The following is a 10,868-nucleotide window of genomic DNA, read 5'->3' on the forward strand; positions in this document are numbered from 1 at the left end:
TCTTTGACTAGTAACAAGCAACCAACTGTGTCATTGTCTTCTATGAATATAGAGTACAAGGTAGCTTGTTTATTGCATGTGAAGCAGCTCGGGTAAGTTACTCATGAATATTTGTGCACATCACATGGGTTCAAAATAAGGTATGTTTAAAATACCATTTTTATATATTTTTTACATACACAAGGGTGTAATATCAGGGGGTTATTTACGGATTGAATAGAAAAGGATTATGTTTTTTACATACACAAGGGTGTAATATCAGGGGGTTATTTACGGATTGAATAGAAAAGGATTATGTTTTTTACATACACAAGGGTGTAATATCAGGGGGTTATTTACGGATTGAATAGAAAAGGATTATGTTTTATACATGAAAAATTCACAAATAAGGATATTTATAAATAGGCCTTGAACGCACGTGATGTAGAGGATATACATATAGTAACTTCCCGGAGTGAAGCAGTATGGTTAAGGAGGATACTATGGCATATGGGAGTACATGATAAAGATCCGAGAATGCTAAAATGTGGCAATCAAAGTTGGATCGTCATTGCCAGAATTTCAATTTTTTATACACGCCAAACACATTGAGATCAAGTGTCACTATGTGCATTTTTTAATCAAGGATGGAATAGTAGAGCTTGTATACTATCCAATGAAGGAGAATGGAGCAAATGTCTTCACCAAAGCTCTTATCAAGGAGTTTCTTTGAGTTTATCTTCAAAAATTTGACATTGGGCCAAGGATGTAGTTCACCTGGACATTGAGGGGGATTGTTAGATATGTTCAATGGCCCATCTTGATAAGGTGCCACCGATGATCCATGGTGCTCTAAGTTATAAGTCCCCATTATGAGGAAAAGCCATGTGTGAGTTGGGTCCTAACTTGTATGTTAGATGATATCAATGTGATCGAATGGCAAAAAGGTGACCTTTGTGGGTGTAGCCTTTGGGTTAGAGAGAGTAGTTATGCTAGTAGCAACTCGAGGCACAATGCATTGAGCTACGAGGGGTGGAAGTTATTTGGAATCCCTATGGTAAAGGGAATATTCCTTGGAATATTTTGTGCCCGACTAGAAAAGGTTCACAATATGGTCAAATGGGCTAACTAGACTACCTTTCCACGCCATATCCCCCCGAAGCCATCATTAATCTATCTTTCACCCAGTCAAAGTTCTTTCAACTAACCTTAAACTCTTCACTTATCATCTATCTAGATTGCCCTCAAGGGGGTCATGCATGAATATATGTGTATATCATGTGGATTCAAAATAAGGAATTTTTAAAATAGTACTTTTATCCATTTTTTACTTGCAAAAGGGCATCATATTTAAAAGGAATTATTCACAAATTGAATAAAAAAGGTTGTGTTTTATTCAAGTAAAATCCATAGATAAGGGTATTTATCAATAAGCCTTAAATTCACATAATATAGAGGATATTTGTATAGCAAACCCCCCAAGGGATCACCATCTAAGCTACATAGTAGAAGTGCATGGGAGGACAGAGCCATTTTTATATTAATTCATTTGAAATCAAAGCAATTTTTGTTCTTCTCATATTTGTTGTGTATTCTCTACTTCTTGCTCATGTGTTTCTACAATATCAAGATTCAAAGGCATGTATGGATGCTATTATGTTAATATTCTCAATTATATATGTCAAGATTCACACGTATGGATAAATTGTACAATTTTCTCACTTATATACATCAAGATTCAAAGGCATGGATGGATGCCATTATGTTAGTATTCTCAATTATATATGAATTATGATCCTAATACTTTTCCAACCTTCTAACTAATTCCAAGTGCAAATATAATTCAAGAGCACTTATTGCCATCATAGAGTATAAAATATAAATATTGAGACTAGAGAATTCCTTTTGTATGAGATCCACCTAATGTTATCTACTCTTGGATGGTTCCCCCCTAACTAGAAAGATGATTAATATGACATTTCTAGATATAGAGCACAATGTAAATTTCCTAACAAATGTGCAACAATCATGCATGGCATCTATCGATGTGCATATGCTTCAGTTTTGTTGTGGTGTGAGCACATAGTTATACACTCTCACCGCTCAGGGTAAGGTATGACTATAGTTAGGTTGCCGAACCATAATTTTAAGGCACTAAAATCCACTTAGACTACTAGTGCACATAGATATAATTTCACTCCACTTCCCTTTTGGATTTTAGGGTTTAGGGTTTCACTAAACCCTAAACACTAAACCAAGTGCACTTAAGCCCTAGATGTGAAGTTTTGTGTCTAGCCGAGGTCACCTATCCAAATCCTAGTTACATATTACTTCTAGGCTTACATTTTCTTAAGGCACTTCCCTAAGATATGTAGACCAAATGCTTGACCAAATGTACACTATCCCTAAGTCTAATCACACTAACCCTAAGATAGATTTATAGCAAGGTCACCTCATAGAACCAACACTAGCATATTTGCATCATGCTTTGACTAGACTACTAGGATCTCATCTGGCAGCACCAATTATGTAGTATACATGACTTGACTACATTTGGGGAGGAGCATAGTCATCTAATAGAACTAGCACTAGTGCATTTGTGTCACATGCTAATTAGACTATTAAGGATCTCATGTTACAATACCAATTAGATACATCACATATATGACAACTACCTTTAGGGAGGGCTATAGTTGACTGAGCTATGATAAAGACTACATTAACAATTACCAAAAATATTGTATTAATAACATGTAAGGGAGTATTGAGACAGTGGGACTATGCTAAGAGTGACATCACTTGAACTATGGCTAAAACTTTTGTGAAAATTTTTGAGAAAGAAATTCAGCTCTCCTAAGATCAATGGTGGAGTCAAATAAGGAGCTAAGGAAATTCCATTCCATGAACAATAAAATAGAAATCCATAGTGTACGCAAATTTATTCAAACAAAGAGGGAAATTGAGCACTTCTAGTGAGAGATAGAGAAAAAGGAAATATAGAGGGAAAAAGAAAAAATGGTACTCTATTAACATCAATGCATATCCAAAAAAATAAATACAAATCGATCCTAGATGTATACACAACCCACTGCTCCTCATGAAGTATAAAACACGATTGTAAGTTTTTATGATAAGAAAATTTATTACAAAAATAGATCATTGTTGTCATTTTGATGAATGTTAATCCGTTCTGAGAAGGCAAAGATGAATATGAGATGTGCAAAAATAAATTCATGTTTTTAGAACTAAGAGAATAAAAAACAAAGGCATCTCTCAAGTAATTGTAATTTTTAGCAGTAAATCATTTGTAAAGAGAGTTGAGCTCACTCTTGTGCAATTTGTAATATGATTTGAGTGATGCATGAGCATAAAAACTTAGCTCAATAGAGTTAAAAAAGAGTTGTTAAGCCAAAGAGTGTGTACAAAGTAAGAGAAGACCGGTTTACGCCAAAGAGATAGAAGGGTACTCAAAAAGTCAAGCCCATGCCAATTAGGAGAGATTTGAGGTCACTTTTTGGCCCTAAAAGTCAAACCCATACCAATTAGGAGAGATTTTGAGGTCACTTTTTTTCCTTGTAAGAAATTCAAGAGAGAGAAAGTTATAGAAAACATTATTGGAAAAAAACTCACAATTTTGGGGAATGTTGGCCATTTTATACCTTGGTACTTTTGTTGTTTGTCCTTCATTTTTACAAACCTCAAAGGCATCACATACACTTGTCAACTTCAATGTCTCGCTACTTTCCTTCAAGATTCAATGACTTTCTTGAAGGGAGTGAGCCTGGAGTGGAAGCATACAAGCAAAAGTAAGAGCTATGGTGCATGAGGTGCATCCCAAGAATATGCAAGGCATGTCCTATATCCTTCATCTAAAAGCTCTTCTTAAGCTGAGTTTCAAGGCATCCAACTCATCATGAGCTCTCCTAGTAATAAGTATATCATCCATATAGAGCACCAAATCATAAGGCTCCCATCACAAGCCTTCTTCATGTGTAAAGAGGATCCATATCACTATGGCTATATCCTTGTGAATACATAAAAGCATCAAATTTGTGGTAACATTCCCTAGGTACCTACTTAAGGCCATAAAGACTCTTTCTCAACTTGCACACTTGGTATTCCCTATCTATTTCTTCAAAGCCCTTAGGCTACTATATATAGATTTCATCATGAAAGTCTCCATGTAGAAAAGCCATCTTTGAATCCATATGATAAATGTCTGAGTGACCAATGCTAGTATCAAGTGTAGGATCATCACTTGACCACAAGAGAAAATATTTTATTGAAATTAATACCATATTCTTGCTTGAAACCCTTAGCTACCAATCTGGCCTTCTAAACGAGCTTGGGATATCCAGGGATACTTTTTAGCTTATATATCCGCTTGCATGGCAATGTCTTCTTGCCACCACTAGGTAAAGAAACCAAAACCCATATATGGTTAGTCTATAAGGAGTCTAACTGAGACTACATGGCCATGTCCCATGAGTGATTATCATCTCTATGCATGGCCTAATCATAAGAAAGAGACTCACCTACACTGTCACCATGACATAATCCATGGAGAGGGCATAAAGTGATCAGAGACTCATATCTATCTCTAGTAGAACATTTGAAAGTAGGATACTTATGTGCACAAAAATTGGAGCATGGGCCACTGGAGCATCAACTACACTATGCTATCTAGCTGGCTCTATAGGAGTAGAAGCTCCTCTTGAAAGATCACCCTATGTACCTCAACCACTTACTTAGGCTTCTTATCTATTTAATTCTTATGGAAAACGACATCATGGTTACCGATAACCTTGTGAGCTTGCAAATCCCATAAGTGATAGACTATCTCACATGCATCCCCATAACCAAGAAATATACATTTTACAGACTTAGGATCTAGCTTATTGCACTTGTCCTTGGAAACATGGTACAATGCCTCACAACCAAAGATATGCAAATGAGCATATGATGAAGGTTTTTCAGTCCATACCTCCTCTACAACTTGACAATCAATAGCAATGAAAGAGGACTAGTTAATCAAGTTTACATCAATAGTAATTGTCTCAGTCCAAAATTATTGTGGTAAGTCTATCTTGCTAAGCATATTGTGGACTCTCTCCTGAATCATCATGTTCATGCATGTGGCAATACCATTCATGAGAGGGGTATAAAGGGCGATCGACTAACGCTTAATATCTCACTCATCGTAAAACTACTCAAAAGCTTTTGAGACATACTCACCCCATTATTTGACCTTAGGTAGTTTATCCTATACCCAAACTAGTTCTCAACAAGAGTAATACAATGTTGAAAGGTAGACAATATATCTATTTTTTTCTTAATAGGGAAGCCAAGACCTTATGTGAGTCATCATCAATGAATTTGACAAAGTAATTCACACCACCTAGCGATTGATAGAGCATAGGAACACATACATCCAAATCAACAACAGCCAAAGGCTCACTCATATGCTTAATACCTGACTTCTTATGCATACTATGTGTCTACCTGCCATATAAACAATGATCACAAGACTCAAAACACTTATAGTTTTAGGGTGGAAAATAATACAAATTGGTAAGTATTTTATTCATTTCAAAGACATGTACCCAAGGTGACGATGCCAAAGAGATACATGCGATACTATAGCCACAACCAAAACATGGTCAACTAACCTAGATATAAGCAAAGGATAGAAGGTACTAGGATTAGCACCACCTATAATAACAAGACTCCCACACATAATCTTCCTTTAGGAATCACCGAAAGAGATAATATAACTTGGATCATTCAAGGTGCCAGTAGAGATAAGGATCTTTGTGAGAGCCAGTACATGACATACATCATGAAGAGAGAACATGCTACTTGAATTAAAACACGGTTGGATATCACCAAGACAATGCTAGATCATTACCCAAATAGATAGATCGAGTCGTACTGCGATAGGAGTGAAACTACTCTCTATAGATAAGATCATCATATATATCAAGTTGCACTACATTAATCTTCCCAATCTTGACATTAGACTTGCTAGGCACAATGCAATAATTATTATTCTTGTTATAAACTTTACTCTTTTCCTTATCCTTGCACATATCTTTGCACATTTTATGGCATTATCGTCGAATATGACTTGTTTTCCCACAATAATGATAAGTAAGACCAATCTTATGGCCATGGAACTTACTATGAGATTGTCCATGTGTCCTATACTGAGACCTATTAGCATCTCTACCATATCCATTTTCATCATGTCGGCCTCTTACAATCAATGCATGTGATATAGGGAAGCACCCCACTACAAGGATATAGGGGCATAGCAAAGGGCATTTGCGACACAAATTAGCAATGTCAAAAAAGCAAGTGAAACCCGAGTGCAGCATTTTGCCGCAAAGAGTTTGAGAGAGCGAAAGAGATTGTGGCTTTGGGAGGGAGAGTGAGAGGAAGAGAGAAAGAGAGAGAAGGAGAACTTCTCACTACCGTTGCCCCTGCCGCTGCCATTTGCAAAGAAGAGGAGAAAGTGCACGAAGGAAGAAGAGGGGTTATCGTAAAGAGGAGACACAGAATCCATCATTGGGCCTTTACAGTGAGTACATTGTCTCCTCTTAGTTTGTTCTTGTTCTTTCTTTCTTTTTTTCTTGAGAATGAGGTGCATTGAGGGAGAAAGAGAGTAAATGAGAGAGGGAGAAGAAGAAAAGAAAAAAAAGTAAAAGAGAGAGAGAAAGAGAGAGAGAGAGAGAGAGAGAGAGAATAAACATGAAGAGTAACAAAGAAAAAGAGAAAGAGAGAGAAGGAGGGAGGGAGAGAGGAGAATGAGTGAGAAAACACGAGGGGGTGGAGAGAAACAAAGAGAGGGACAACAAAGAAATAGAGAGAGAGAAAGAAAGGGAAGTGGGAGAGAACATGAAACGAATAGCGCAAAGAGAGGTGGATAAATTGTGTTAGGTTAGTTAGAAAACTACTACTACTCTTTGAGGGAAAGGGGTGAAGAGGTGTTTGAATTGCCCATGGATTTTTTATACAGCAAAGTGATCTTGGTTAGCCAAGAGAAATCCATTAAAAATCTTAAATGTTGGATTAGGTCAAGTTAAGAATAATCGAATGACAATTATCCTAGTGTGTTATTCTAGATCCAAATCAATGTTATTTTAGGAGGCTTGAGTTAAGACTATACCTTATTAATAAAGTGGTTGATGCATATTACTCCCCTCATTTCTCAATCTCTTTAAACCAATGATAAGTTCTACTTAAGTTTGATAGATGATAGCAAAGTAGTTATCTTAAGCTAATATTAGATAACCATGGTAGGAGACTATAGTCACGATTAAGGCTTGCTTTAGGTTAATCCTTGTGGGGTTGAGGTGGAGCTTTCCCTACAAGATAGACTTAAGTAGTTTGAGGTAATGCAATTTTATTATTACAAGGGAGTTTTGAGCGGAAGTTACATTGATTATCTCTTGATAAATTTGTGCTATTAGGATTCGGTGGATAGACATGTTACAATATAGATATGCACTTAGATATGACTATAGTCTCTACATTTGCAAGGCCATGCACTCTCTAGAATTTGGATGAAGAGGGATCAATTTGCACTTAGATATGACTATAGTCTCTACATTTGCAAGGCCATGCACTCTCTAGAATTTGGATGAAAAGGGATCAATTTGTGTGTTATTCCTTATCATGAAAACTCCACCTTAGTCGTCAACAAAACACATAAGAAATTATGCATGCATGAAAAGATAAAATGGAAGAAAAGAAAAATCATCCAGTTAGTCTAATTCTAACTAAAAGCCAAAGAGTAGTTAACTAAAAGAGAGAAAGAGTTCAATTGTAAGTAGGACTTTACAAGAGAATGACTCATTCCCCTATTTTTCCAACTATCATATAAAATTTTCTAGAAAAATCCTAGTACTTTTTAACCTCCACAAGACACCTCATTTCTCATGTCCTTAATTTTCATGAAAATTTCAAAAAACGAGATTCTTATTGATTGAAAATTCTTAAGTTGCCACATCAATACTCCTCCTCCAATTTTCCTCTTTTTTAAAAAAAATGGGATATTTTTAGTCACTTCTAACCTTATCAGGATACCTCATACCCTCTTTCTAATTTTCTCTTAAAATCAAAAAGATAGATTTTTTTGAAAAATCTCAAATTGCCACCTCACTAGAAATATCCTACACATGGCATTTTCATGTTTAAAATATTTTAGAAAATTTCAACAAGCTGACACCAGTTAATCAACCCATCACCCGTCATTTTTATGGTGTCACCATGTGACATCTCAAATGCCACTTATGCAGGCATCATCCCACACCCCCCCTTCTCTCCTATAAATAAGACCCCTCCCCTCCATTGTGAGAGCATCAGTGTGGAGTTTAATGGACTCTGCTATGAAGAATGACGATCAAAGAAGCGACGACGATACCCTTACACTGCCGAAATCTTCTCTCAACTTTCTTATTTCTCTAAAATCCAAAAATATCCTCATCATGCCGCCAAGAAGACGAGATGTGGTATCACCCCCAAATGTGGCCACGCCACCAACATCGTCACTTAATGCGAGGCCGACTACGAATAATCCTAGCCCAAAACAGATTCCAAAATAAATTTAAAAATACTATTTTATTTTAGAAAAAATAAAAATAATTTTATTTTTGAAAGCATGAATTAGATTATTATTTTAAAGTAGAAAATCTCAATAAATTAATGATCAAAATTGATTTTTAATGTTAGCATTATGGTGACCTTTTTCTTTATCAAATGATAATTATTTTTTAAAAAAAATTAGTGATAATTATAGTTAAAGTTAGATTAGGTTCTAGTCATTGGAAATAATTAGAAAATTAGTTGTATATGTATATGGGATAATAAAGTCAATTAAAAAAAGAATGATTGTTATGCTCTAGAAAAATCCTAACATAGAATGTTATACTAAAGAATAAATAAGTATGCTTAAAATTTTTCTAGCTTAGACTATTATGCTAACTATTATGCTCTAGAAAATTTTACATAAAATGTTAAGTCAAAAATCTTGTTTAACTTTATATCTAGTTTAAGGCTTATCCAAAGTAATCTATTAAAAAACTAACATTATTAGAATATTAGAATTAGTATTAAAAATATTTATATAGAATATTAGAATTCTTTTCATGATTGAGCTAATCGTAAATTTTAGTATCACACTTATAAGAATGACATTAGTGGAATCCTTAGAAATATTAAATATTAACTAAGGATAAATTAGTTAAGCCCATCTCTAAAAGTTAAGTTACAATTATTATTATTTAGATGCATCATTGAAATTTGAGTTATTCTCTTAGCTAAAAATTAACAGTTTCTATGAATGTTTAAACATATAGGACTTATTTCTATGATAATGATAATTGTTAATAGAATTGAAAACTCCTTTAAATAAGAGTAGTGTCTATCAATTTAGCCATGAAAAGACTTTCATGATCATAAAATATCCTTAGATTACTTATGAAATTACTTATTAGAAATGGATTGTCTAACTCTTGGGTGACAAAATAGATAAATACAGAAGAATAGAAAATGATTGATTTAGTAAACTTAGAAAAAAATGTTATAGGGAAAGAAGGTAATCGAAGAAAGAAAAGAACTGGTTATCATACTTTTGAAAATTTAGGAATTTGGCAAAACAAATTGAGCAAAGTCTTTCCGTAGAAAATTCAATAGCCACAAAAAGGAAGAAGCAAGGAATGGAAATCCTTAGAAGTTATTGGCTGTCAAAATCAAAGTCATTGAAAAATATTTTCAATAAAGTTATAACCAGCTTTATAAATTATTCTTTTTAGTAGCATTAATTGCTCAATAAATATTAACTACAAAGGACTGGATGATTGATGGTTTCTGATTTTTGAAACCTGGATGTGATTGCGATTTCTTTACTAATGAAAGGAAATAGTCTTGCCTAGATTAAGGGTGATTTTAGTGGTTGACTTTTCCCTGGGATCAATTGTTGGAGCTCGAACGAGCTGGATATCTTTTTTGGTCTACCTAGAGTATCTGACCAGCATCTAGGACGGACGATCCAGTATGGAAGGTTTCCTCCTATGGTGACTCATAACCATGAGGGTGGTCGGAACTTTTTCTTAGGGGAGAAGAAATCAGTACCGTTATCAATGCGGTTTTGCATTGGAGCCTGGAGAACAGGCTGGAAATGCTTCTCTAGTTTTTGAGGACAGACGTACCTCTGGTTTTGAGGGCGAAACTGAAAATATATAAATATGCTTTTATCCAATGTTTTGAAAGGACTAGTTTTACTGTTTTTGTATCGTGAATTAATGAAAACGTGAAACGAACCCTATGCTAAAAGCGAGCGAGTGACCTTTCTTGATGAAAGGCATTCAATGGCTAGGTGGACCCGATGAGTCGAGTACTTTTCTGAAAGGGAAAAATAGAATAAGAGTCAACACGATGACTTACCCTAGGGTGAGAATCTTAGAACCCATGTTGATCATTATCTTAGAGAAAATGTGCAACTGTTGTGCCAGAAAGCATTAAGGTTCCACGAACCCAAGCCCGTTACTGGAAAAAAGTGTTGCACTTCATGAACCAAGGGTAACGACCCCTCTCCATTCGGACAAGAAGCCTCTCAAAGGACACCTCCGAACGTGAGCTAGCTAAATATAAGAGATTGTTAGGTCAGCAGAAACACCCAAGTCGATCCTCATGGGATGAGGCAGGACATTCCCCTACAAGGTGGACCTCGGGTTGCCTAGACTTATCAAAGTCCGAACATTCCAATAATGGAGTGTGGATGGTGGCAACTAGGAAATACCCCAAACAACCACCAAATGTTATCGCCTACATTTAGCAGATGGTACGTCACATTTCCTTTATGTTGTATCTTATCTATACTTTGTATA

Source organism: Lygodium microphyllum, chromosome 13 (assembly GCF_053477565.2).
Source record: "Lygodium microphyllum isolate KBCC chromosome 13, Lygodium_microphyllum_v1.1.10, whole genome shotgun sequence".
Classification (NCBI taxonomy): domain Eukaryota; kingdom Viridiplantae; phylum Streptophyta; class Polypodiopsida; order Schizaeales; family Lygodiaceae; genus Lygodium; species Lygodium microphyllum.